Genomic DNA, 27493 nt, shown 5'->3' on the forward strand with positions numbered 1-27493 from the left:
CCTAGAAATAGGGAAGGGAGAACAAGGGCACCCCTTTGAAACTCCTTCTTGTTCTTCCCTTTGATGTGATGGCAGGGCAGGTGCTCACACAAACAACTTCTTTGCTTTGATAAATCCATGCCTCACAGGCAAGATTTCAAAGGGAATTTTCAAGCACCTTCCCTACCCTCTCCTGATGAGTTTGAGCTGGGAAGAGGGGAAGCTCAGTGGAAGTGGAGGAGTCAAGCATCAGCTGTGGAGGCACAGACATGATAATCAGCAGCAGCACCAAAATCATTTATGGCACAGGCACAGTGGAAGGACAGGCTCTCTCCTCCATTCTGTCTTCCAGGCTGGTGGAAGGTGCTGTGCCTTTGCAGCAGGATTGCCATATGTGTGGATGACGGTGGGAGTGGGGGCCACAAAATATTATTTTCACCACTCTGGGAGTTTGTGGCCAGGGTTTGTTTGTTGGGTTTTGGCTTTTTGGTTCAGAAAACGAAAATCCACTCTGATTTCTATTGACTCACCTTATCACCTGGAGCCTCTAAGTAATGCTGTTGTCTCTTGCCTTGGGAGCAGCACAGTTTAGCAGAAACCATGAAAGGATCCTATGTCCCTGCATATGGGGAGAAAGAGGCTTCCCTCAATCCTCAGCCAAAAAATGAGATGCTGTCTGGAGTCAGAATAGGATTTGGAGATTATGATTCAGAAGGAGTCTAATGTAGAAGCCAGTGGCCTCACAGGAAAAATCTGGCTGAAGAGGTTTAGTGGGGGAAAAAAATGATACATGCAGGAAGAGATTGTAATCTTAAAACTTTTGCAGGGTGAAAATTCAGTCCTATTAAACTCAGCATGCATTTCACCATCACCTCCAGCAAAAAGAGGCTTGTTTGCCCCTTTTGGTCTAAAAGCCTCACTGAAGTGACAACATGTCTGGCAGGGATCAGCCGGTTCCATGCTCCAGTCCTCAGCAGGCACACAGGAAATCCTCCCCCAAAACCACAGGAGTCTGCAGCCACTCAGGAGTGCTGAAATACACCTTCATATGCCTGCCGTGCTTGTGCTGGTTCCTAGAGAGGAGCCAAGGCAAAGAGGATCCTTGAGAACTCACATTTAATACACATGCAGGTACTGAGCCATATGTGGGCAAGATTAAATCATCAAACATCATGAAATATCATAAAAACAGATTTGCTTTTGCTCTGGGAATTTTACCAGCTCTGCCCAACCCTTCTCAAGGGTGATGCAGGTAGCACATACAAAATTTAGCACATTTCTCCCACAAAGAACACCTTTTCTGCTAGAATGTGCAGCAGAGGTTTAACTTAATAAACACAGCAGCTCCAAAACCTGCAGCTTTGTTCCAGGAAACTCATCTGAGTTCCCAGATGAGGAAATGGGCAGCTCACAGGGACTCAGTGACACTGTACGAAAAATTTCATAAAGTTCCTTTTACTCAAAACTTCCAGTTCTTTGATTTCTCATGTTACATTTTCCCTGAAATTATGAATTTTGATGACAGTCCAAACAAAAATCATTTTTCCCCAAGAAAGTCCCAACAATGTGATTTTGTTAGAGTTGTTTGTTTGTTTGTTTTATGGGATAGTAAATTACCTTTGAAGAATTTTTTTTTTTTTAGGGGGGGTGTGTAGGAAATAGAGTAATTTTATTATGGCAAAGTAAAGAGCAATTTGTAAGTCACTGTCAAATGTAGAACAAAACCCTTATTTTTCCCCATGTGAAACATTGCTTTCCTGATCTTCCTACAAATCTCTTTTACTTTTCTTTGCACATTTTTAGCCACACTATACCCAACCTATTTGCATACAGATGAGCAAAATAGTTCCTACAACACTATTCACATGGATCTATCTAACCTGTCAGGGATACAAAAAAAAATTATTTTATTTCTAATGGATTAACAACCTATTCATTTCATTTTATATTGAGAGATTTGGATTTATTTAGAGAGACAGTAGAATATTTGGCTGAATTAACAGTTTTTGCCTGCTTTATGGTGAATAGCAGAAACCCCCTCCTATTTCACCTTTTATGTGTATTATAAATCAGCTTAAGTTCATAAGGATTTCTATGATTTTCTGCTCTAATATACTCACAGAGCAGCACAAAGGGCTTTAGCCTGAACTGGAAAATAGAAGTAGTCACTATATACCACATATAAGCAACAAGCAAAAAGATATCAATGTGTTCTTGTAGCAGCATATGGTTTCCAAAAAAATCCATCCTTAAATATACGTTGATTTTTCTGAGTTAGGAAACTCAAAGTGAAAAACCTGTAGGAGATAGGGTGGTGGACATCAACTCAAATATTATGATCTGCTGAATCAAATCTGAATTTTAGATTGATCTCACAAGCAGCAGATTCTTGCCTGAACTTCTGTAGTGATTTGAAAAAGATGGTGTTAGGGAGATTTGCATATTATTACAGAGGTACAGAGCCAAATTACCTCTGTCAGGATGAGATAGAATTTCTCCTCTGACTACAGTGCCACAAGGCATCTAAGAGCTCTGGTATGATAGATTGTGTTGGGAAAAGGAGTTCAAAAGCCTGAAAGTACCTGAAATAAGTCAAAATGAAACATGCTGGTACTTCCTAATAGAAATTAGTGACCTTATTATTTTGTCTAAGTTGTCTATTTTGCATCAACCTGCTCATAACCAAATGTTGCAATGTCAGAAATTCACATGGGGTTGCAACTTGCAGTTCCCATTAGCTCTAGCAACAAGCTATTTATGTAGGGCTTGTCATTGTTCTGTTCAAGTCTCTCCTAAACTTTAATTAATCTGTCCTTTCAACACCTCTGCATCCCTGTAAAGTAAGGATACAGCTGGTATTCCTTTTTGCATGATTAAACGACTTGCCCAGGGTCACCCCAGGAGTATGAGACAGAGCCAGAAACACAGCCTAGCTCTTCTTAATCTCAAAGGGCTATCCTTCTTCAAATCTCTGCCTTTGATGGATCTTGGCAGAGGTTCAGTCAAGTCTCATCCTACATTCCTTCAACACTCGGTTCACATTCACTGAGAGCTGAGCTCCAGGGGCGCTCAATATTGAGCCAGCCTGGCTTCTGCCTGTGTTCTTGGCCAATTCGGCTGAGGGTGCCATATCTGAGTCAAGCCAAGGCTCTGAATTTTTTGAAATTCATCCACTGCTCATCCTTACAGCTCACACCTCCAGACAAAGGGAAGCAACTGCTCTTCTGGAAACTAGAAGGAAAAGGAACTTCTCATTCTGGCTGTATTCAATCTTACTTAGCTCCTTTTCTCTCTCTTCTTACAGAATTTTTAGTGTATATGTAAGCTATAAAAAGCAATGAGATGCAATTTATGCAAGTAGCATGCTAGTGCACCATAAGTTCCTGTCTATTCCATGAATTAGGCTGGGATAATTTTTTATGTCTGGGTTTCATGCTGACATGTCTTTAGGTGGCTAATAGAGCAAGTGCCAACTGGAGGACACTAAAAGTATCAGCCTTGCAAATCAAGGTCAACTACCCATATAAAGACCTGGCTGAAGTATTGCCAAATGGCAGTGTCACTGTTCTGCTTTGCCCAAGGGAAAGTGCAGCCATGGCCATTTGTTCCCTTCCTGGCACTCTTTGGTGCAACACATCTGTTGCTTCAGCTGCTATCGGAGCCTTTGGCAACTCCCTGCCCCTATCTGGTCCTTGCCAGCCTGCTTTGCATGGCGATTTGCAACCCACATCCTTTCTGTTTGAAGCTATGGCTAATGAAACAGGTGGCTGTCATTATTAACAGCACTTGCTGTTCACTCCAGCATCACCACTTCTTGCAAGGTGCCAGTGCTATTTCTTCCTTCCATTGCATCGTTGTGGGCACAACTGCCAATGCCACCACTTTTCCAACAGTCCTGCCATTCCCTCAATAGGCTGCTCTCAACCCATCCAGAATCCTCTTCCCACAAGCAGAATAACCTCCCAGTCCAGCAATACTTAATCCAAACTCTGCTGTCTATGGGGAAAGGAAAGAACAGGTGGACAGATGGAGAGGGCTGGAAAGTCCAGATAGTGACAATGCTACAGCCACAGGAGATCTGTTACAGCAAGACCTCCTCTATGGCAGAACTGCTAGAGCAGAGCTGGAAATGCTGGAACACAGAGCTGACCTGTGGGGTTGATGACCTGGCCCAGCTGGCCCCATCCCTTGCTGCTTTTCCATCCTCTATTTCACTCCCCTCCTCGAGTGACCAGCAGCTAACATTGGTATTGGGAGTTTCAGTCTAAACAGAGCTTTAGGAGAAAGCACAAAGAACCATTCATGAGCATCTCATCCCTGCAGAGCATGGCACAGAGTGAGCTTCCCTGAGAGCAATCCACTCATAAGCTGGTGAAGTCAAATGGAAGGACCACATGGTGGTACGGTGCCACCAGGCAGCTCTCAAAGGCTTCCTTATCCTTATCCTTCAGCATCAAACCCTGCCCACTGGATCATGAGCCTCAATGAAAGGCTTCTTGCAACCAGCTCCTCAAAAAGTCCATCTTCCTTTTCTGCTTTAGTAAGCTATATTTTGGTCCACTCAAGAGCAAACTTTGAGACAACGTTTCAGAATCATCTTTGATTACTGAGGAGATCAACCAGCTGTTGGGATCAAGGCTGATTTTGAAAAAGCAAGAAGACATAACTGGTATAGATTTTAGCATAAATATGTCATCTCATCCTGTCCTACAATAGAATTTCCACTGTCCTCAATGAAAAAAATGTATTAATGAAATATATTAAATATTGCTATAACAAAACCCAATCGTTATGTTTCTTGGGGGTCCCCCAGTCACTGCTCACTGTACATCGTTAGTAAACAGTACATCATTAGAACAGTAAAATAAGATTACAGCTTTATAATAAAAGAACACATTCTGCATGCATCTTCTCAAATTCATTAGATTATAACTCTGATCTACAATTCTTTGAGGAACACAATGTTGAACATGATATACAGCTCTCAAGTCCTCTTCAAAGGAGACATCATTCTCATATCCATTGGTAGAGCTTACACAAGTACAGGGATGAAATAAAATAAGATTCATCTTCTCCAAAGGCCTCTCCTAGGTAAAAGAGCAGATTCAGAGCTCTTCTCTCTTTGCACCTAAACATCTTGCTACTGAAGACACCCTGGGTAAGTTTTTTAGAATCTGCTGTTAACAAAATTCATTGGCTAAGCAAACATCCTACATTATCTCTTGATCTAGTGTTGTAAATTTGTACTTTTAGTGACCTCAGAAATTTACTTGAATAACCTTTTCCTGTGGTCTGAATTAGCATTTGATTTTTTTCTGTGATAGCTGGTGTGGAAATGTTATGATAACAAGAGCATTCACTTGAAGGAAAGATCCAAGAAGGCTCTTCTCAAGTCGTATGTCACTGCAAAATACAAACAGTGTTTTCATGGCCATGATTTTCTTTGCTCAAACTCTTATGCAGCCTCAGATCCTTGAAAAATTCTCTCTTTGGATGCAAGGGAAATTTTGCAAGGGAAATGCAAACCATTCTAAGATACATAAAGCAACCCTGGAGAAACTTCAGAAGTCCAAATATTTTGCATTTCTCCTTTATTTACATTCCATTTGCTTGTTTGTTTTTTTTTAAAAAAAAGTTTTTTGCATTCTTATGTTGGAATAATATTATCTGAGAAACCACATAGTCATGCCTTTTCACAAACACAATGTGGTTAAGGAATAAAGTCATTTAAGAATGCTCTTAAAATAATCTTGCATGGCAAATCCTTTTGTTTATGAGGATTAAAGAACACATGATAATTTTTTAAGCTCATTGTCTTGGCGATTTTAAAGACATATTAATGGACTCATTGTAAGTCATTCTTAGCATTGAATACATCCAAGGAAAAAGATTCTTTGTATAAATTTGAATAAATCCTGTGCCACCTTGGCATAACCTCTTTTCCTATTGACAAGTCAAAGAAATGGAGAGTTGAAGAATCTACTTGTAGATATGATGTTTTCCAACACAAATCCCATCAAATTTTATAGGATTCCCACAAGAAAACCCAGTAGTTCTGGACCATCAGTTCAGTTTCCCTATTTCATATGAGATGAAAGTGTTCAAGGCCAGGCTGGAGGGTGCTTTGAGCAAACTGGTCTAGTGGAAGGTGTCCCTGCCCATGGCAGGGGGAAGGAACTAGATGGTCTTTAAGGTCCCTTCCCACCCAAACCATTCCATGACCCTGTGGTACCTCTGCACTAAGACTGATGGTTGTGTCTCATCTTAAACTATGAAGACCAAGGGCAGGTAACCTGGAAAAAAAGATTTCTGAATAAAGGAAGAGGAGGAGGCACTTGACAGAGCCAGACAAATAACCTGACATTCATCACATCACTGACACAGGTGAGAGCCAGTCATGGCTGCAAAGAGAGATTCTTATCTGTGTTGATTTTATTTCTTCATATTCCCTATATAAAATGCATCTTGTTCCCTCAAGCTCCATCCATGAAAAAGATTGGGAAACACTTTTAACAAGGAGCACCATAGCACTGTCAGTCTCTGTAGTGTTTGCAAAGGACCAGGGAAGTCAGGAAGCTCTAAGCCGCTGACAAATTATTTCACCCAAAAAACAGTGTTGATATTAAGCTTTTAAAGGCTGGTAAATCTTCTGCTCTATTAAACCCAAACCCACAGCACCCATTAATTGGTGTCTTTCTTACAGTGAAGTGTTGGTTCTAATTTGACATATATTTAATGCATCACTCTACCCCTTGGTTCATATAAATGATCCAAATTCAGCTCGCCTCGCTGGTTGAGGCCACTTTCCAAATGCCTGTCCATAATCTTAGATGAAAAGTTATAGCTCGGGAAAGGTGATGTGTCAGAGGAGTGTGAGATGCACCAACACACGTGCAGATGCAAGGCAACAATCTGCTGAATTAAATTTACAAAAACAGGAAATGATGGACCATCTCATTAACTTAACTTGTCACTCTGATGGCCTCACTCCATGTAAACAAATAAGGAATGGGAGAAAAAAGAGAGCATTAGTACAGCACAGCTAAAACAAGAAAGTACTCAGGTCATCACCTGCTCTAAGTGACATCAGTAGTGATATAGCTTTAACCTCACGATGATTTGGTGACCCTGGCCTGACCATGGTGTTTCTAATGTGTGATCAGATCCTGTGAGAGCCTGGGCACTGCTAGGGAAGGTCTCAGCACATCCAGTTCCTCTGGCTGTGTTGCTAGTTCAAGGAATTCATCCAGGCAGTCTCCTGTGCTTAACAGAAAAGACCTCACACTAATCTCTGAGCATTTCCCTTTTCTAAAACTTGAAGCCATATATGTTCTATAGTGGATTCTTTTTTTCTCTTTGAGATTGTCTCCAAATATTAAATGGCTTTGCAACACAGAGACTTTTCTATCTATTTTTAATCAGTTAGTTAAATACAGAAACAAGTTGAAATTCCAGGGTGCACCAAAAGCAAAGGCAGCTGTTCAATACCAGCAGCTCAAAATGATGAATACCACACTTACTTCTATCTGAAAACAGAAAGCAGCTTCACACTTTAATAAAGCCCCTAGGAAAACGAGAATGAAAAATCTAGCCACATTGCTAAGCCAAAAACAATTTAATGGGTTTGGAAACGATGTCTGATCTCATGTTAAACAAGGTCCACAGTAAATCACCAGGAAAGAGTCTTCTGGTGAAAGGGCCAGACATTCTGTGGAAGGCACACTGAGGCTACCAGCTCGTGGGGCTCAACGTGGTGCCTTTATTGGATAAACTCTACAAGCCCAAGTTTCCTTGCTTAGCTCCAGACTTGCTGATTCTACTCTTATCCTTAATTACATCTTAACATAATTTTGGTTACAGGGTAGGCTTTTATTCTTATCCCAACTCTCTTGTACACTCTAAAGCAGTAATAATACCTTCTAGCACCCATCCAACAGCTTTATATACAAGTGTATATGGATATGCCCATACCTACATTTATCTATCAATATAGTTCTAGTTACAGTCACCAGCTGCTCCAAGACCTCTCTTGTGATTCACAATGTTGTGTTGAGGGGTTGTGACACTTTCCTGTGGACACAAGGCTTTGTCCCAAATCTTTTCCTCTCAGACTGGGAAGGTTGTCAGCTGAAGTTAATGCAAAGTCCTGGGAAAAGAGTTTACACTCTACACCTGAATATTTCATAGGGCCATAATCTGCACAAGACTGATGACAATTTGGGAAAATTATGATAAGATAATGGCAACAACAATAATAGTAACAATAAATGTTTTCCCATTTATCCTTTCCTTCTTTGCTGAAAATGTGATTGGAAAGGGAGGCATTGCAAGAGCTCTGAATGACCTACTTTGAATTTTCCCATCAGCTTCTATTTCTGCAAATTTTCTTCTGCACAGCAGCTGCACAGAGAGGGCTGGAGCACAGTGTGAAAGACTGGTCTCATGGGCTACCCTGGCAGAGTGAATGCTAAAGCCTCTCCAACAATGTTGTTTTCAAGTGGTTTCCTCATTTTCTGGACTTCAGAGGTCCCAGTTATTTCAATCATGGATAACAGGATCCACTTATCCAGATGCCTGTATAAGCTCTCAGAAACTGGAGGCTTTTTTGTCTTTTGTTTCTCTATTCTTTTATATATACTGCATTTCCCTCAGTGTGCTCTACTATCAGGCCCTTCACTATGATACAGGAAAGCAAAGCTTGTCCTCAGAGACTGCACTCAATTTGAATGACAACAGCCAAATTTGAGACCCATATACTGCAAATTCTCAGTCACCAGAGTAGTTTCAAAAGAAATGTGGCAATTTGTTATATTTTGAATCTAGTTTGTGTTCTTCCTTTTCTATCAGGTGCTTGGGGAGCACTGATGAAGCATTGGAGGGACTTGCTGGCAAAAAAACAGATTCCCCTCAAAATCAGATCAAGAAGCAGAAAAGGCTGGTCCCTGAGATGTGTATGAGCATCCATCTTTTTCAGGTCTAAGTGTCCATGCTGCTAACAGGGTTTGAATTGAAATCCACTTCCAGCCACCAGCTGTAAGACTCCAACTGGACCCAGATCAATATGATCAAAGGCAGGCCGTAGATGTTACTCAGAGCATACCCCAGACCTAAGCATAGCATTCATTTAAAGCACATTCTCACTGGTATGCTGCTAATTTAGTAAAAATCACTTTTCTTTAATCCTAACTCCTGAAAACTCACTCCTCATGCCTGCAGCTACTCAGTGCTCTGGGTTACCCATGGACTTTTTTCTATCCACAGCCAGATGGAAGCAGGCTGAAGGAGGCCTGTAGAGAAATGAATTTTTGTCTCCTGCACCACAAAGGCGGAATTGTCCTCTGTCACCTCCCTGTCTCTTCCAGCTGTTCTGTTTGCCACCTTTTTCTCCACCCTCCCTCACCCATTCACCAGCAGTAGCAGCTCTCCTGCCCTGTAGGCACAGGCTCTGTTCTCTGTGCTAAAGGAGGGTGCCAGCAGCCCCTCTGAGGTCTTTATCACCTTCTGATGCAGTTATACACCAGTGCATATACTCTCATGATCTCTTCTTGATGTCTCTTATCGTCCATAGTGTAGGATCCAGGGGCAAGAAGGGTATGAAGGAGAATAGTTGTGAAAGTGACATTTCCTATCCATATTCCTTTCTGTGTCATGAAAACACACTTCCATCCCCTGTAGCGTTTAATCATATGGCTTTAACTTTCCTCCCAGCACACAGAGGGAGGGGGAAATTCCCTGGCTAAACTCAGAATGCCATTTTGTGGCAATTTATGAACAAACAAGCTTCCCATCAAACCAATCCTTAGAAATGTCACTCCAGGCTGGCACTAAGCAGAGATTAAACGATGGATTGTCAACCTTCCTTTTTTTATTTGATGTTTTGAATTTCACTGTTCCTCTCTTTCATTAAAAATGAACTAGAGGGAAAAGAAGCAGAATAAAATAGAATCCTTTTACATCTAAAAGTCAAGATAATTATCTCTTATATCCAACCCACTCCTCCAAGACTCTGAATGAAGCCATCATTAAAATCTGTGTCCATCTGGTGACTTTTCCACAGCTAATTAGGTGAAGGAGCCAGTTAACAGATATGTTCTGCTGAAATATTTCTCTCTCTCCATCTTTTAAAAAACTTCCAGACATGGCCTGTGTACAACCTGGATGCTGCTTGTTCATCCCTCAGGGTCTAGGAGAACACGAGGAGAGGCAGAGTGGGAGATGGATGCTTGATGAGATGCTCACCAAGGCTCTTTCATGACATCAGGGATGGGAAGGAAAGGAGGAAGGGGACGCAGGAGGCAGCAGGTTTGACTTCTACTGTGCAGGAAGCCCTTTGGTGAGCTGGTCGGATGTTTTGCTGGCAGAGTTTCTGTGCGTTTCTGCGTGGGGCTTCTTTTAATACTGTGATTTTCTCCCTGTGGTTTGTCAGGCACTCAGCCAGCTTACTAAAGACTCTCTACCAGATCCCCATCTGCTGCATTTATTAGAGCTTGTCACCCTAACACCTAGGGGCTGCAAGGTATTGATTCCTCCTGTGTCCAGATGGATGGTTCGTGGGGTACCCCCTCCTCCCCCTGACCCTGCACCAGACCTTACTGTTGGCACTTTGAGGACTGCCAATTTTCAGATAGCCCCAAACTCACAAGAAGGCTCAGGTGGGAACCCTCCAAAACTGAATATGGTCCATAGTGACTGATATAAATATGAGTGAAGAAGTGTGCAAAGTGCACTGACCTCATTCCAGGTTCAGTGCTGGAGGCAGCATCAGTCTTTGAGTGCTGAAACCATCTCTAGGGTCACAGAAGAAATATTCAGCCATCCTTACACCTTATGAGAGCTTGGATCTCATGTCAATGACAGTGGGAAAGTGTCTGAGTGCAGCAGCTGAGGGCATAAATCCCTTAATGATTCTGCCATCGAGCACCCAGAAGGTCTGACCAGTTACACACATGGCCCAGGGTCAAGGACAGCTGACTGATGGAGTTTCAGAGCTCACTGCCCGGTCTCTCACCCATTCATCCAACCTATTTTTGCCTCTGCAGGTGTAGCTGCCAGAAGTCTGTGCCCTTTTCCACAAAGACCCCAGGGCTCACAGCCCCACAGCTCATAGCAGGATACACAGCACTCTGGTCTGGGCATCAGGCACGCAAGGAATTGCTGGCAATGCATTCTGCTCTGTGTGTGTAACAATTCCATGACTACATGCACATCCATCACAGCAGTGGGAAAGACCCCTGGGATTTTTGATGGCTTTTCTAGTGTGCTCTGTGGTCCCTCCCAGCTGAGCAGGCCTCTGCTTTGGGGCTCAGCAGTCTCTATGCAGCTGTGCTGTTTGGGAATATAAACGCCTGAGAGTACACACCTTGCCTTGCTCACTCTCCCTCTCTGGAAAATGTCTGCCTCAGTTTGGCACAATTACATTAATGTGATTATAATTCCAGAGGGATTGTAACATGGGAGTAATACAATAACTTCCCAATCTTCTCTCAAAGACAAGTAACAGAGCACGAGGACTCTGGCTCAAGGGAAGCAGGACACACTGACCCAAAAGGTCTTGGCTGATTTTAATTTCTTTGATTGGGTTCATGAAAAGGAAAAATAACTGGAAGGGTTTTCATTGTCATTTACTTCTAAATTTTAAGGTTAAATGCTGAGACAGCCCAGAAGGGTTAATGTTCACCAGACTTCATATCTAGCCAATGATTCCCTGCTGCTCCTATATTTACATTGTGTAATTGTCATTATAGCTAGGGATGAGAAAGCTTGATAAAAGGAGTTCTCTATGGACACTGGACAGAAATAGAGCTGAAGGAAGAATTGTAGCAAGAGAAGGATTGCAAGCCATAAATATATCACACTTTTTAAATACAACCATAGCTCGCTACAGTGTCATCTAAACTGCTATACATCCTGTTTTGTGCTCCACCATTCATGAGCAGTACAGGAAAAGCTGTACAAAATCACACAAAGAGAATTAACAAAGACTATTTTCTTTAATGTTACTGCAGTTTTCAGGAACCCTGGGTTTCTTCAAGGCCATGCAAGGAAGGTGCTGAGCCAATTAAGATTTTTTTCATATCTTGTGGTAAGTTCACTATATTGGAGTTAACTCTGCCTTGTACATCTTCATCAACAATGCGATATCCCTTATACCAATTTAATTTTACATTGCCAGCAAGATAAAGGCAATTTATAAGTTTCAGTGAGGGCAGACTGGCTGTGCTCCAATCCAATCCAGGGAGTGTAACGTTTGCTGGGGAATTGCTCAAGACCTTAATGTCTGGCATATGGTGAGCTGCTTTCATTTCTGACCTGTGCAATTAAGGTCAGCAGCAAAAATTACATTAAAACAGTTCTTTATTAATCATGTTCTATCTAGGGCAGATGATAGAACAACCTCTAAGCACAGAGCAACCACAAAGCAAAATACTATGAATCTCAAAAACCACTTATTAACAAAGCTTTGAAGGACATTTTCTTTGTTGTTTTGCCCATGGCTTTGTAACAATAGAGAGTAGTGGTCACATCCTGGGGGGAACAACATGGAATCAGTGCTAGATGCTGATATTCATTCAAAGTGTGGTGCATTTCAGAGGAACCTGGCAGGAGAAATCCATGGGGACTTTTTATGCCTCTCTACTCTATTGAAAAACAGGTTTTCCAAGCAGGCACTAATTTCTGAAATGGCTCTGGATATCTCTTCATAAATAGACCTGCCCTGAAGACCAACTCACCTCCCTTTTGACATGCTATGAAAATGGACTCTGAAAGCTTGTGGTTAGCAAAATTTTCATTTTTCTGAAAATCAGCTCTCCACTTTACCCAAAGAGATGCAAATAAAAGTTAAAAAAATAAACAGTGTACCATGAATTTGCATGTAGTGGGGAGAAGGTAGCCACCCTTTCTTGCCCCAAAAGAATACCCCCACATCACAGACTTCTTCTGGATCCAAATCTTCTAATCCAAAGCGCACTTAGTGCCTCAGACTCTGCCTCAGACAGATTGGTTTAATCCATTTTTGCTTGGATTTTGTCCTAGTCTGTCATGACACATCCCCTGACCATGCAATGTGAACACTTGCAGCAGAGGCTTGTGTAGCTGCTGACCCATTTGAAGGAACCAACAAGACACACTGAGACTCCACAAATCATCACATGCTTCATCCTCTCCTGGAAAAGGCTGATTGTTTCCGATTTTTCTACTGATGCAGTGATGTTGTGAACCACAACATCACGAGTTCACACCCAGTCTGGAAGAGAAGGAGTGACCACAGGAGGAGCAGCCTGAAAGACCCATTGAGCAGTGATGAGCCTGACCCACAAAAGGAAGGCAATGTCAGAGTCAATAGAAACAGAGAGGTGCTGGGTCTGAAACACAAAGTAACACAAAAAAACCTCAACACATTGAAAATTAAATGAAAAATAGAGGAATCCAGGCAGAGGCAAAGATGAATTTATAATTTCTCTCAAGAGAAATGTGTAAATGAGGGAAAGACAATCTGAGCCCACATATCTTTATTCCAGCATTCACAAGCATCTGCATTAGGCACTAAGAATAGCAATCCTATCTCATCTGTCTTCTCTTTGTTGTACATAACCCTAATGTTAAAAGAAAGGAAAAATAATGAAAACAAGGTGTTCCTGTCCCTATTGTTCATTAAAACATAAAAAAGATTCAATTTAAAAAGAAAACAACAGCCAGAAAGTTCTGTTTTACAGTCAAATATCTTCACAATCTCAATTAACAAAATGTAGAGTAAAGCAGGACTTCACCAAAGCTGGCCAGATATCAGGAAGCCATTCTGGTAAGATTCTCCCTGAAAACACCAACAATATGTTTTGGTTTTGTGGTTTAGGTTTTTTTGACTTTTTTTTTTTTCTTTCTCCTACACTCCTCATGCCCTTGCTCACTGTAACTAGCCCCATAATTTTATTTCAGATAAATGTCTTTGCTTGGCCTCTCTCCTGTTGTCCACTTCTTGGGATTATTTTTCCTCTGGGTTTTTTCTGTTTTGATTTGTTTTCTTTAACTAATGCCTTTTTAAACACTACCTGCACGCTACACTGCCCTTTCACCTCACTGGTGTGAACTCTTTCTCCTTCCATCTACCTGATATGTGTAGCCAGGACTTCTGTTATCCCCATGATAGGTTTATTTATCACACTCTAATGATTCTTCTATCCACGCTCCACATCCCAGGGCTGGTTCTCAGGCAAGAGGGCAAGAGGTGCCTGTGTAGCAATTTTTGTTTATTTTAAATCTCAGTAATCCACTTGAGCCAGAGAGGTGGGAAGAAGAAACCTGTGTCATCTTTTTTTTAATCTTTTTTTTCTTATAGTTAATGAAAAAAGTACACTGCAGCCGAGGTTTTTTGGCACATGAGCCCTCCTAGCCAGAAATATCACACTGCTGAAGAGAAAAAGAAATATGCAGCTACAAGATGTATTTTACCCCAACTATATGTCTTTAGCAAGCAACAATATGTGACCCAGATAGGATAAGTAGCTGTACAGGCTTGAATTGCAATGAACATGCTGGTGTGATGCACTCCAGGTACAGCTAAGTTCACAAGCCAATGCTTTAAGCCTTTGGTCCTAAGACGAAGCTCAGTGTCTGGGATTGAGTTTGGTCTGGAAACAAGGCTGTACTTCTCTGTAAGCAGCTGGAGAGAGCAATGTAAAGTTCCTCCAGGTTTTAGGATGCCTGCAGGATCAGACATAGCACCAGGTCCTGCAGAAAGCCAGCTGATGCACAGTCAGTCCATCAGTAGGATTTGAGCAAATCTGAACTTTCACAGCAAGCTTTCTTTCTGAAACCTTCTGAACTGAAATCTGAACTTTCACCCACCAATACTTTGCTTCATGCAGCCACAACATACCTGGGCCTGAGCAGGAAACTTAAATGGATTTGTTGTATCATCAAACCAGAGGTGGAAGAGTTTATTGAGCTGTGGTGGAGAGTGGTTATGTGTCTTCAGTTCCACGTCAAAGTGACCTGTATCCAACCAGAGAATGTTTTATGGGTATCATCAGCACTGGTGCAGTCTGTGCTGGGACAAACAACAAACACTTGTCACAAATCTTAACAGAGGACAGCTCCTGTTGGTCAGTGCACAAATAAAAATCTTAACAGGACTAAAGACTGAGGACATAAAGGCAATTAGTCTAAAAACATCTGTAGCATTCAAGGTTCTGGGAACTTTTCATCCATAAAAGTTGAACAGCCCTTCATCTCACCTTCTAATAACTTACAAGCCCATTAAAAATATATATCTATGTATTACCTCACCCCTAACCTTCCCCAAAACCAAATCTTTAATCAGCTACACCTCTAATGCAGAATCAGCAGCAGCAGCAATGAAGAATGACCCTGTAGCAGCAGCCTCATGAGACAGGGATTTATTTTTCTTTTTCTCTCCCCCTTTCCTGTTTTCCCTTTTTTAGCTCAAATTGTGCCTTTGAAACATCTTTAAGCATTGGAGCTTTGTCCTTTTCATTTCCTCCTTCTGTTCGTATATTTTTCAGATAGATTCCCTGGAAAAAATTTTTTTATTGTTATTAGCAAGTCAGACATTTCTCTTCTTTCCTAAGGTATACATTATCCTCCTGGGCTGTGCTGTTTGTGCTGCATTTGTCTTCCTGGACAATGCTTGGCACGTGTGCTCCCTCTCTGAAAATTAAATCTGAAGGCACGACGGCGATGCAAGGAACAGTCAGAGCAGAAATTATCATCCCTTTTAAGAGCTCTTCTTATTCCAAACTATACCCCGCACAAAATATCTTAAACTCAGCTCTTTAATTCAGGGTGACCCACGTCTTTTAACAGAAGGGCTGAAGGCAGAACTTAAGTCTGCTGCTGGTAAGTTTTACTCCCCTTCATTGGAAAACAATATTCATTAGGTAACTGGTTTTTATGTATGTCTTGCCAGAGTGTAAAAAGTCTTGTGTGTTGGAAATGTCGGCTCTGTGTTGTGGCACTGCTGAGGATGTGGACAGGGGCTGCAGCACAGCTCCACCAACCCACCTCAGAACTGACAGGCAGCATCTTCTGCCATTCCAGCCTTGCCTACCCATAAAACTCAATCAGTGAGCCCCATGCCTGACACTTGCTGCCACTCCAAGAGATCACAAGGGGCTGGAGATAAAAGACAAACTTCTTTCACCAGGAAAAATTTTAAAAATTGAGCCCCAAAGGCAGCTTCCAGAGGAGAAGGCTGGTAAACTAATGTCTTCTATCCTGGAACAGATCTCAGTAAAAACCAACAAACCTTACAGTACAAGTTTTGGTATTTTCTGTACAATCCTGCTCAGCATTAGTTGTAAATCTTATCAGGGGATAGGCTGTTTGTTCTCACACAAATAAAATAACAAATGGAGTGAAGATCGCAGAGAGCTGACAATCACCAGAGGCAATGCAACACTCAGGGCTCTTGGAATCAGAAGAACTATTCAGCTCAAGAAGCTTAACAGCTCTTCATTTCTCTCTCCAGAAACTTATGAGCCCATTAAAAATATATATCACTGCGTTCCCTCCACCCAGAAGCCTTCCTCCTCCAACCAGCTGCGCTATTTAATGCAAACTCAGCTGCAATGAAGAATGATCCTGTAGAAGAACCCCAGGGAAAAAGCTTTTTCTTCCTTTCCTTTCTTTCTTCCTTTTTGCAGACCCGGTTGTGTGTCTGAAATCTTTCCAAGCAGCTGGCACCTTGTCTTCTCTTTTTTTAATTTTCTCCTTTCTTGTGTATGTTTCTAGGCAAGGTGGCTGCAAGAGAGGCTTTCATCTTCATTAGGGCCATACGTTTCTGCAGGTTCATTAGGCTCTTTTTTTGTTGCTATTGGTGTGCAGTTGTCTGCAACAAGAAAAATAGCCTCAAACATCATTAGTCTGCTAAAGAAAATTTCTGCACTCCTTCCTGTAGCTTTGGGAATTTGTGCTGTGTTGAAACTTCAGCAAAATCAAAAATCTGACATCAGGCTTCTTCCTTTATTCCTTCTCATGCACCTCGTGACAGACATGGTTCCTAAGGGCCCAATCTTGCCTTTACATAAACTGTGCTGTAGGCTTAAATATAAGCCAGGGCAAAGCAAGACCCTGATGTTTTTCCAAAGCAGCAATGCACCTGCAGTGATCACTCCCTGAGGTGAGAGCTGACCCATTCATCATGAGGGGTGTTGACTCTACACATAAAAACGACAGCTTAAATGGTATTTAACGATATTAGCTATTTCCCAGCTGATCATTTTAGCAGATTCATTCAGCCATGTGCAAGCTGGCAAAGCTTGGGGCAGAAGGCCACACCTGGCCATTCAGAAACAGCCCCTTGGCAGCTGAGTGCAGGAGAAATCAGGGCCCATTTGTAGAAGAGCTTTTCATCTCACGTCAGCGATGAGGAGGCTCCAGGCCCCCACTCTGCTGACCCCAGGGCTAATACACACACACAGAGTGTGCAAGCTCCTGCTAATGGTTTTTGGCTTGAAATCCTTTCCTCAACATCTGTCTTGCTTACATTTGAGGCCAGTATTTTTTCCTAATTTATAGACTAAATAAATTAATCCATGACCTCCCAGATGACATTTCCCCGTGCCCTGCTGAACACCAGGGTTATTTCTAGCTGAGTGAATTAAACAGCCTGGAAAACCCAAAACAGGGTTTAGATACTAGAGCCTGAATGTTGGTCTTCTGGAAATATTGGCCAGTGCTTGAGGTGAAGGATATGAACTTCCATACCAGGGGACTGAGGGCTCTGCTCTCAAGGTGACTCCCAATCTACTGATCATGTGTCAGTCAATTGCAAAAGTCAAATTTATGTAAACACCTTCTTCTTCTACACACTCTATCCATTTTGCCCATCTTTACAGCTGATCCCAACTCTCACTGGTTGGGTTCTACTGGCTCTTTCCCTAACTTCTGGCTGCACGTGCACAGCTATTGACAACTGTTTTAACCTCATCTGCCTGTGTTCAGCAGGACCGATGAGCCCCAAGGTTGTCCTGCTTCTCTCTCCATGGAGGGACCCATCAAATTTCCTGCAATAAACAACACTTCATCCTCTGCTTGCCAGACTATGTTTCATATATCTTTTGAAAATGACCAGTCAAATGACAAGTTGCTGCCCTCATAAACTTCTTAAAGTGCCTACCAGACACATGGTGGGCTCTGCAATGTGCTTAGCTTGCCATTGATCTCCTCATACATGGTACAAAGAAATAATCTTATCCATGCAATGAGAAACTGGAAGGGAGGATGTATTGTGAGCATATTTCATTTAAAAAAAAAAAAAGTCCTCAGATGTAATTGCTCATACTAGACAGGAGAACTAATTGAACATAATAACTGTGGTGAGGCTTTGTGCTTCATGGCAGAGGCAGCACTGTTGGCTGAGCTTCATCTGGCATCACAGCATGTGGGTTCCATAGAGAATTGTTTGCAGCCCTAGGAAACAGCCTACAGCCTGGACAGGCTTCACATAAACTGTGTGGCCACCAATCCCACCTCCTTAAAGTAATAAGTGATTTTGAGAGACATAGATTATATAAGGTTGCTATAGCCAGCTATTTTCTAAATAAGCAACTCCATTTTTACCTTTCTCTTTAACAGTTTTTACTCTACTCATTGCTGTTGTGAATATAAAATTTATTGCATCTTGAATGAGACCAGGGGATTCAGGAAAAGTAAAGTAAAATGTAATTTGACATCAAAATAAATCACAGAGAAGCTGCTTCACTGACTGTAAGATTAATTGTCATATTTAATGCATTATAAACCTCTACTTGTTAATTTATGTCAAGTCACCCCAAGATTTCCAGGCTGTTGCATCAGGCAGTTATTGCTTTCAGGGTATCTTGCTCTAACATTTAGGTCCAGCTTGGCTATAGTCCATTAGGATCTTACTGCTCAATTACAAAAGGAACATTAAAAAATTATTTCATCTCATGGCATCGACAATAAATCAGTTCTTCAATATCAAGTTTTCTGCGATGGTTGACTGACTATATTTTAGCATCTCTTTTTCAAAGTCTTGCAGTCTTATTTTGGAAACCTTGAAGCTTTTTTAAACCTCATTTTTGTGCACCTGGATTCCTGTGACCTATTCCCAACTCAATCCCTGTGCAGATTAGATCACCTTTCCCCAAATCTATGGGACTCCTTGAGCCACAAACCACTAGCCAAGAAATTGAGAGCTTTTCACCTGGTTTTCCACCCAATTTTTAAGAATGACTCCTGAACATCAATTATTGTTTAAGAAAAGAGATGGCATAAGATGAATCTTTGGTTTTATTTGGCATGGTCCTCCTTGGAGCACAGCTTTGGCCCTCCATCTGCCTGTCTGTAAGAGGGATGAGGGCGGGGTTTGGTAACAGTTGTGCAAAGTCAACATCCATGGCAGAGGGGTGAGGTCCAGAAATCTGTTTTTCACACAAGAGGACTCAGAGAGCTCCTTCAGAATCATTTGGATGGACTCTCCAAGCTGTTTGCTGTGCTGCACAGGAAGCACGTTTCCCTTCAGACAAGGGCAGATCACAACAGGCAAAGGAAAGCTCTGTTTCAAGCAATTGTAAAGACTATCCATGCATGCTTTAGAGCCACAAATTAATCCCCCCCTCTCCCCACAAACCAATCAAACAGCAGTTTTGTAAACGTGGAGACATCAGAGTGCAATTCCCCTCTCAGACTCTCTCTGCGCACCACAGACACACACACAGAGCATTTGTCTCCGGGTCAGTGGGAAAGTTAATTAGAAGAACGGAGTTTCTTGCGATGGAAGATGCCACCCTGTTATGATTCTGAGTCTTCTCTCTGATTCTGATGAATTACAAATGACAGCGAGGGAAGTGAAGGACACTGACAGTGACAGTTTGTCAGCCACGCTCATTCTGTGCACATTTCTTTGGGTGGATAACTTTTTCCTTCTCTGTTCATTTACACCACTCACGACTTCCTTCCTCCCCTGAGCCTCCTCTCCCTTTCCTTGCCTTCTCCAGAGGTGACTGGAAGGTGAAAGAGAGGGCAGCCTCTTTGATCAGACCTTGTGAGCCTCAAAGGAAAGGACTGGGAGGGTGCAGTGCAGGAGACCTCTGGATGGGGCTTTCAGATGTGATAAAGGTGATGCTGAGCAAACAGCATCTGATGGAGCAGGCGCAGGGCTCTGTGCTCAGCCATCCCTTGCCTCCAGACAGGCAGGCAGAAAGGGAACCCAGCAGTGAAATCAAGAGATGCTGCTTCTTTCCTCCAGGTTGTCAATCAAGAAGCCAGCAAGTAGACTGGAACAGGGCTTGCTCATTGCTGGTTCTTCATCCTTTGTATTTTTGCAAGTAGGTAATCTACTGCTACAAAGTTATTGTTTTTCTTAAGTTTTTAATGAGAGGTGGCTATTGTTATCCTGGTATATCATGGGCTGGGTAAAAACATTCAGTGTGATTTCTCCCATCACAGTATTTTTTTTCCTACCAAAATATATGTCTACCAAATACCTATTTCCTCCCCTCCTCCCCTTAAAAAAAAAAAAAAAGACAAAAAACACAGAGAGAGAAACTCATCTTAGTGAATTTTGCAACTTGAAACTATTTTTTTTGAAAACCTCTCTTTGAAACTGGAAACATATTTCAATGAATTCCAGAGGAAGAAAATTCTAGTTTTATTTTCTTGAAAATGACTGCAAGATAGATCAGTTTGGGAAGAACTGTGACCTGTGGACGTTTTCTCAGAGCAGCAAAAGCTCTCTGAGTGATTGGAGTGTGCTTCTCTTCTCCCAAGTGCTCCTCCTTCACAGAAGCAGATAAAACATGCAGGGGCCCTAAGTCTTGATCTAGGAGCCAGAATAGGGATTTGAGCACTTATTTCAAAGGATGGAAAATTAAACAAATAGCAATAGAGAAGAGTATGTGTTCATGAATCAGATTATGATCATGCCTGAGTGAAGACAATTGGTTGTTAACTCTACTCCTATTAAAGTTCATATTCTGAAAGGCTACACAGCTGCTAAATGAAAGCTGAAATAGATTTCTGTGCTAACTTCAAGGTCATGTTTCTGCAGCATTATGGAATACATTAAAATGCTCAATTTATCCTCCGTAACTAAAAAAAAATAAAAAAGAAGTATCTTATATTTAATAAACCTTTGCCAGGATCTCTTCCTCTCTCACTCTTCCTCCTTTGACCTCTATATTTAATAGAAAAATTTCAATATGAGAAGATTTTCTTTAATGTATTTGCTCTTTCCTCAGTGGAAGCCATTGTTGCCCAGAAGGAAAAATATAGAGAGTGTCCTCTTGTCCACAAAATCCACTGACCTCAATCCAGCTATTTATTATCCTACCATAGGACAGCAATGGTAAGAGCCCTGTTTTTGTTTGATTATGAGCAAACATGTGCCATGTTGTGCACAAATAAGGTCATTCCTTTACCTCCAGTGTAACCCAGCTTAGTAAGGGAAACACTCACTTTGCAGGGGCTGTAGTTTTGGACAGCAGAATTCCCAGTCCATGTATTCAAGGGCAGTCCAAAAAATTACAATCAGGCACTGGAGTGTAAATGAAGACAATAGATGCAGGTTTTTTGTTATTACTGCCTACTGCTGCAGGAATTAAAGGGAAATGTCCCCTAACTCATGAAATACATGCTAGAATCCTTTAGGGAATATTTTCACTAAGGAGAAAGCAGCATCCAGCTAAAATGACCATATTGCTCTTATGCCAGATTGGGATTACATCTGACCAGTTTGGAGCACACAGAGAGACTGGCCACCTTGGCTCCTGCCAGGGAAGATACAGCTTCAAAAGTATTTTGAGTAGATGTCTGCTGAATCTGTGCATCTTTCATAGTGCATTCATCAAAATCCTGGTAACGTAAGGAGTGCTTCTTGGCACCCCTTTCATGGGAACAAAGGCCAGGATTTGCCCTTTGAGGTGGACTCACACTGGAGTCACAGGCACAGCCACCCTTGAGTTTAGGTAAGCTGAGGATCAGCTTCAGGTCTCTCTGGACTCAACCACAAATACCTCTTGCTTTGTGACATACTTGAAATTTAAATCTGTCAGCAATTTAGTCCTGTGCCACGGATGGTGCTGTGGGGCGGATCCAGAAAGATGAGCCTCTTGCCAGAGCACTAAGCACTGAAGGATATGCCAGAACCATGGGGCCCTGCCTGGGGCCTGGGGTTATTTCTGTGAGCTGAAATAACCATTATTTTTCTCACCCTTCTGTCAAGTCCTCTACTCAAAGAAACCAGCTCCCAACCATTTACTTTACTGCTTCTACCTAGATGGAATTTCACAGAACACATAATTTTTCTGCTAACAAACCAGCTCTTGCTCCTTCTGCCACACTGTCGTGCAGGGGACTGTCTTGGCTCTTGTAAACCTGGCAGTGCAGCAGGGAGGCCTTTGCTCACCTTCTTGCTGCATCCCTTGGGCTGCCTGGCAGCACCATGTCCCATGGGCTCTGCCCTCAGCTGCTCTGCCAAATGGCTTCACATTTTGAAGTAGAAGAGGAAGCTGTTTCCTGCAAACAGATTATGAATTTAAATATTTCCCTGAGCTTCTGATCAAGGATTTCTAATGCACTGGGCATCAGCTTAGCCCTCTGATGAATCAAAGTCATTTTGCAAAAATGGCACCTTAGTGTTGCATATATATTGCCCCTCTACAGCTTCCCTGGTATATTTATTCAGTTTACTAGTCAGAACTAGTTTCATGCTACACTAAGCTCAGCAGGGTCAACACCTAGCCTATGAAAATCAAGCTGTCTCTTTTCTCTCTGCTTCATACATCATCATCAACCAAAGCTGGATATTAGAAAGTAGATTTTGATCCTGGAATGATTATTGCTGCTGCTGCCTGGGATATGGCAGGAAGAAAGACAAAAAGAGGAACTTTTGACTTTGCAATGGTTTGCTCCTGCAGATGTGGGGGGAAAAAAGCAGATACACTGTGGCTTGTCACATCCAGTGGGAGCACTGTGTGGACAAGGTCTAAAGGTGTCTGTGCTGAGGCTGCAGATGCTGTGATGGCTTAGTAGGGACATTCAGAAACACACCAGCACAGAGGAGCTGGAAGAACTGCAGTAGGGAAATCCCTGCCTGCACATAACACAGAGAGGAAAAAAAAAAGGAGTAAAAGACTAACTTAGGTTAGGCTTCAAACTGAAAGAGAGTCGATTTAGGTTGGATATTAAGCAGAAATTATTTACTGTGGGGGTGGTGAGGCACTGGAACAGGTAGCCCAGAAGAGATGTGGATGCCCCACACCTGGAAGTGTTCAGCGCCAGGTTGGATGGGCTTTGAGCCAGCTGGTCTAGTGGAAGGTGTGCCTACCCATAGCAAGAGGGTTGGGACAGGATGATCTTCTAGATCCCCTCCAACTCAAACCATTCTGGGTTTCTGTGATAGGCTGGTCCTGCTCAGAGCTGTCAGATTGCTCTGTGACCAGAGGAGAAAATCAGGAATTGTATCTGACTATCCAACTAAAGGCACACAATCCCTGTGTTAATTCAAACAAGTTATGCCTTTTAAATTGAAAAATGCTTTCTCCACTGATTTTCCCCTCACTCTCCCTGATTGTCTCCATTGACAGCTCTAGGACGGTGGTCTGACCACCACCTTAGATACAGCAGTGAGTATCAGGGCTGTGTTTTGAAAATGGCCAAAATTCCACAGCTTTCTGGGGGACCAAGATGCCGAAGGGCCCAGGGCATCTGGTTCTGGCAGAACCTGCCGAAGTGGGCACAGGAGCAGGGATGTGTGAGGAAGCTGAGACCAGGGACCCATACAGAGCCCCAGGCAGATTCATGCACCACTAACTGTGTGCAGGTGTAACTGACACAGTCCCTCTCTGACCCACAAACCCAGCAAAACCGAGCTTTCCTGCTTGGGATTAAACAAACTCTGAATGATCCCATGCCATTGAAGCAGGAGAGCAAGAGCTGAAACACCTCTCACCATCTGTGGAGCAGGCAGGCACAAGGGGAGGCTTATAACACACACACACACACTCTAACTTATTAAAGTTTTGCAACCATAATTAAAAGCAGGCGTTTTCATCCTGCAGCGAACACTGTGCTGCAGCCCTGGAGCTGTGCAGCTCCCCCTGCTCCCTGCCCCGCTGCTCAGCTCCACAGCACATCTCCAGTTGTCACTTTTACATATCTCTGTGTTTAACATGCAGCCAGCGCTCCTCACCTGCCTTTCACTGGAACTCAGCGTGGCCCCCCTGCTATTGATTAATTTGCGCTAATTGAAACCAGCAGTGTTTCTGCAGAAAAGAAAGATGTGTAAGTGTCAATAAATTATGGGAAATTTCACAGATTAAAGAATGCCAACTTCTGCTTGAAAATAACTCAACAAATGTTAATGGCTCCTTCCAAAGAGCCTAAATTCACTAACAGGGCTGCATGAATGGGCTCCAGTGCTCTTCTTGGATTTCAGTGACTTACAGTGATGCTCTGCCTGGGTTACACACTGAAAGACTTGGTTTTTTCCAACATAGGATTTTCTGTTTTCCAAGACAGTTTATGCATCATTGCTCTATTCTTCCTTGCCAGTGACTCAAACCAATCAGTTGAACCAAGATTTTTCAGTGCCAACAACATGGCAACTCTACTAAACTCCCAAGAAAATACACAGAGGAATTGTGGCAAGTCACGAAGCCAGCAGTGCCTGCTAGCAGCTGCTGGTAATAAACCTGCTGGAAAGCAGGTGCAGTGAGGAAAACTTCATAAATCTGGAACAAACAGCTGGGGACAAGCCTAGTTTTTACGACATGAAACTGGATTCAGGAACCTGAGGTAGGGGTAATTCAGAGCAAGATTAGATTTCTATTGCCCCAAAGCTGGGGCACAGATGGAAGGAACAGGGAGCAGCACAGTGACAAGTAACTTGCATTTTCCTTTCGCTGTGTTCTCTGCCCTGACTCCACTGCTCTCAGTTTTAAACACAACACCTTTTCTTGGTGGTTTACAAGATTTACAAGGTCAGCTTCAGGAGATGTTGCTTAACAGAAGCAGCCTCCCAGTCTCTGCAGCTCAGTGGAGAATGATTATCCTCAGGGCTTATGGATGCACAGTGGCTAAAATCCAAATGCACCAAAATTTTGCAGCTTGCTGGCAGTTGAGGATGCAGACAGCAGCAGCATCAGTGAGGGTGACAGAGTGCCTACTGATTTTCAGGTGGGAGGAGTGAATTCCCTGGGAATGAGAAGTGTTATGAGGCCTGACAGTGCCGGTGAGACTGAGGGCATGGGGGCTCAGCTGTGAGAGGTGTGTGTGGTTTGTTACAGGGTGAGGTTTAATGAAGCTCTTTTGCTCTTCATCTTTGGAGCTGTGTGAGAGAGCAGAGAGGAGGCAGGGCTTAAATGTCAGCTCTGCACTGGGGTGGGTGAATTCCCCAGCACTGGCGTTGGTGGTCAGGATGAAGTCCCTTCCTGGTGGGAGCATCTCATCAGACGTGCTGAGAGCAGCAATGAGAAATCAGGAAGTTCCTGCCGTTGGCTTGGTGGGATTAATTAACTTCAGCATTGTCGCTGTCTCCAATTAACTCCGTGGCTGCAGGCTGGGTCCTGCTGGGTTTTGGTGGAAAGGACTGAAGGGGTGGGGAAGGCTGGTGAGTGGGAGCTGTGTGGCAGGAGCAGCTCAGGGGCTCAGCTACACACAGAGACAGGGAAATGCCATGGAAGTAGATGGAAATGTGAAAGAAACATAACAATTTGAAAAGTCATGCACTTGGGTGCTACATAAGTAAGAATTTTTGCGGCACAGCCAAGGAGGGAAAGGAGGACTATCGGGGTATCTCCCGATAACTCCGAGGGTCCAGCCAGCGGAGAAATGGCTTAATAAAATAGCGAGACGGCTTCCCAGGATATGCTTTGTAAAATAAAGTTTTAATAACAGGAAAAATAATAAACGTTACAAAATGAAAAGAGATAAGCCGAGCACTGTGTACCAAGCAAAGTTACACAGGCTAAGGCACTCCCAAAAAGCCTCGTGTACCCTTATGCAGGCCCTTTAGTACTCGATGGTCTAGGTGGGCTTTTTTGGCTCTTGGCCCAATGAGAGGGACACTAGACTTTGAGGTGCACTTCTAAAGTCCTATCACTGTGTCTGTCCTGGTACTGAGCCAATTACAGCGAGCAGGCTACAGAAAATTCTAGCTTCACTTCCTTATATGGAAACACCTGCTCGGGTACAGAAATGCACGACTACATCTCACCCTGTAAAATCATATTAAAAAAAGAAAAAAAAAGAGAAATAGTTACTTTGAAAAAATTCTCACTTTTGTTCATAATTGTGATTGTGTCAATAACTTATTGTTATTTAACAATTTGGTTTATAGTTGAGCTGTAGTTTTATGGATTACAAAATTTTAAATTTGGTACTTTCTTTTTATTAGCCAATCTTTTAAATTTAATATTTAGTCTCAAATTACATATGAATCTTATTTTACTTTTTGTTTGGGGAGATTTTTTCAAGTGAACTATATTTTCTTTTTCTTCTACATAAAGATTTGACAATAACTTTTAACATACAACAACGAACAATTTTGACATGACAATAATAACTTCAAAAATTTTAACAGTGCAACTTTTATAAAACTTAAGTCTCTGCTTCAAACGTATTTCAGTGTCTATAGTGCTGGGCTGTGTCAAAATGCAGAAGTCCTCTTGAAGCTACCATCCGGGGTCATCTAGTGTCTTTGGTGTGTTCTTCTCTCCTTTCTTCTTTTGTAGTTGTGACTCAACTTCTTTTGCAGGAACTTTCTTAGAGTCTGTACCTGTGGAGACAAACAAAACCTCTCTCCCTGCCATAAAGGACAGGCTCTAAAATTTGTCTTGTTTTCAGAATTTTTATGAATATGAGAGATTAAAAAACATATATATAACTTTGTTCAACCTTTCTATAATAGAAAGCACTACACCCTTTCCCATTTTTATCTTTTAAAGAGCGTTTTTAGCTATTTGTGTGCTTTTTAACAATAGATTGGCTTTTGAATGAATTAGTTATAATATGTGGTAGATTTGATATGTTGAAAAACTTCTGTAATTTTAAGAACTGTACATTTAGGAATGAGAAATGTTTACAAGAGATGTTTTAATTGTCTTTTTTGGTCTTTTTCTCCTTTATGTGTTGAGGTAGAACATACTTTAAAAAGTGTGTGGTTAGACAAGTGAATTTGTTTGAATTGTTTAAATGGTTGATATTGCATGATACTTGTTTTTAATTTTGAGGGTTAACTTTTGCTGCTATTGATGGTGTAGTTAGTGTTTGGTAGTTTGGGCATGGTTGCACAATTGTCTTAATTTGACTTTGAGATGTATGCGACACTTTTTACAAGAGCTGATGTATTTTGATGTATGGTTAAAAGTTTGCTGTTACCTTGCTATTTGCTATAAAACTTAGGAGTTTAGTGTTTGCTTTAACATGTGACACAATACAGTTGCTGTTGAGAAAAAAGGAAAAAGATTAGTATTTTAATGTGAATTTTACAATTGATTAGAACTTTTTCTTGAGAGGTTTTCGCTCCCTCTAC

Source organism: Prinia subflava, chromosome 14, assembly GCF_021018805.1.
Source record: "Prinia subflava isolate CZ2003 ecotype Zambia chromosome 14, Cam_Psub_1.2, whole genome shotgun sequence".
Classification (NCBI taxonomy): domain Eukaryota; kingdom Metazoa; phylum Chordata; class Aves; order Passeriformes; family Cisticolidae; genus Prinia; species Prinia subflava.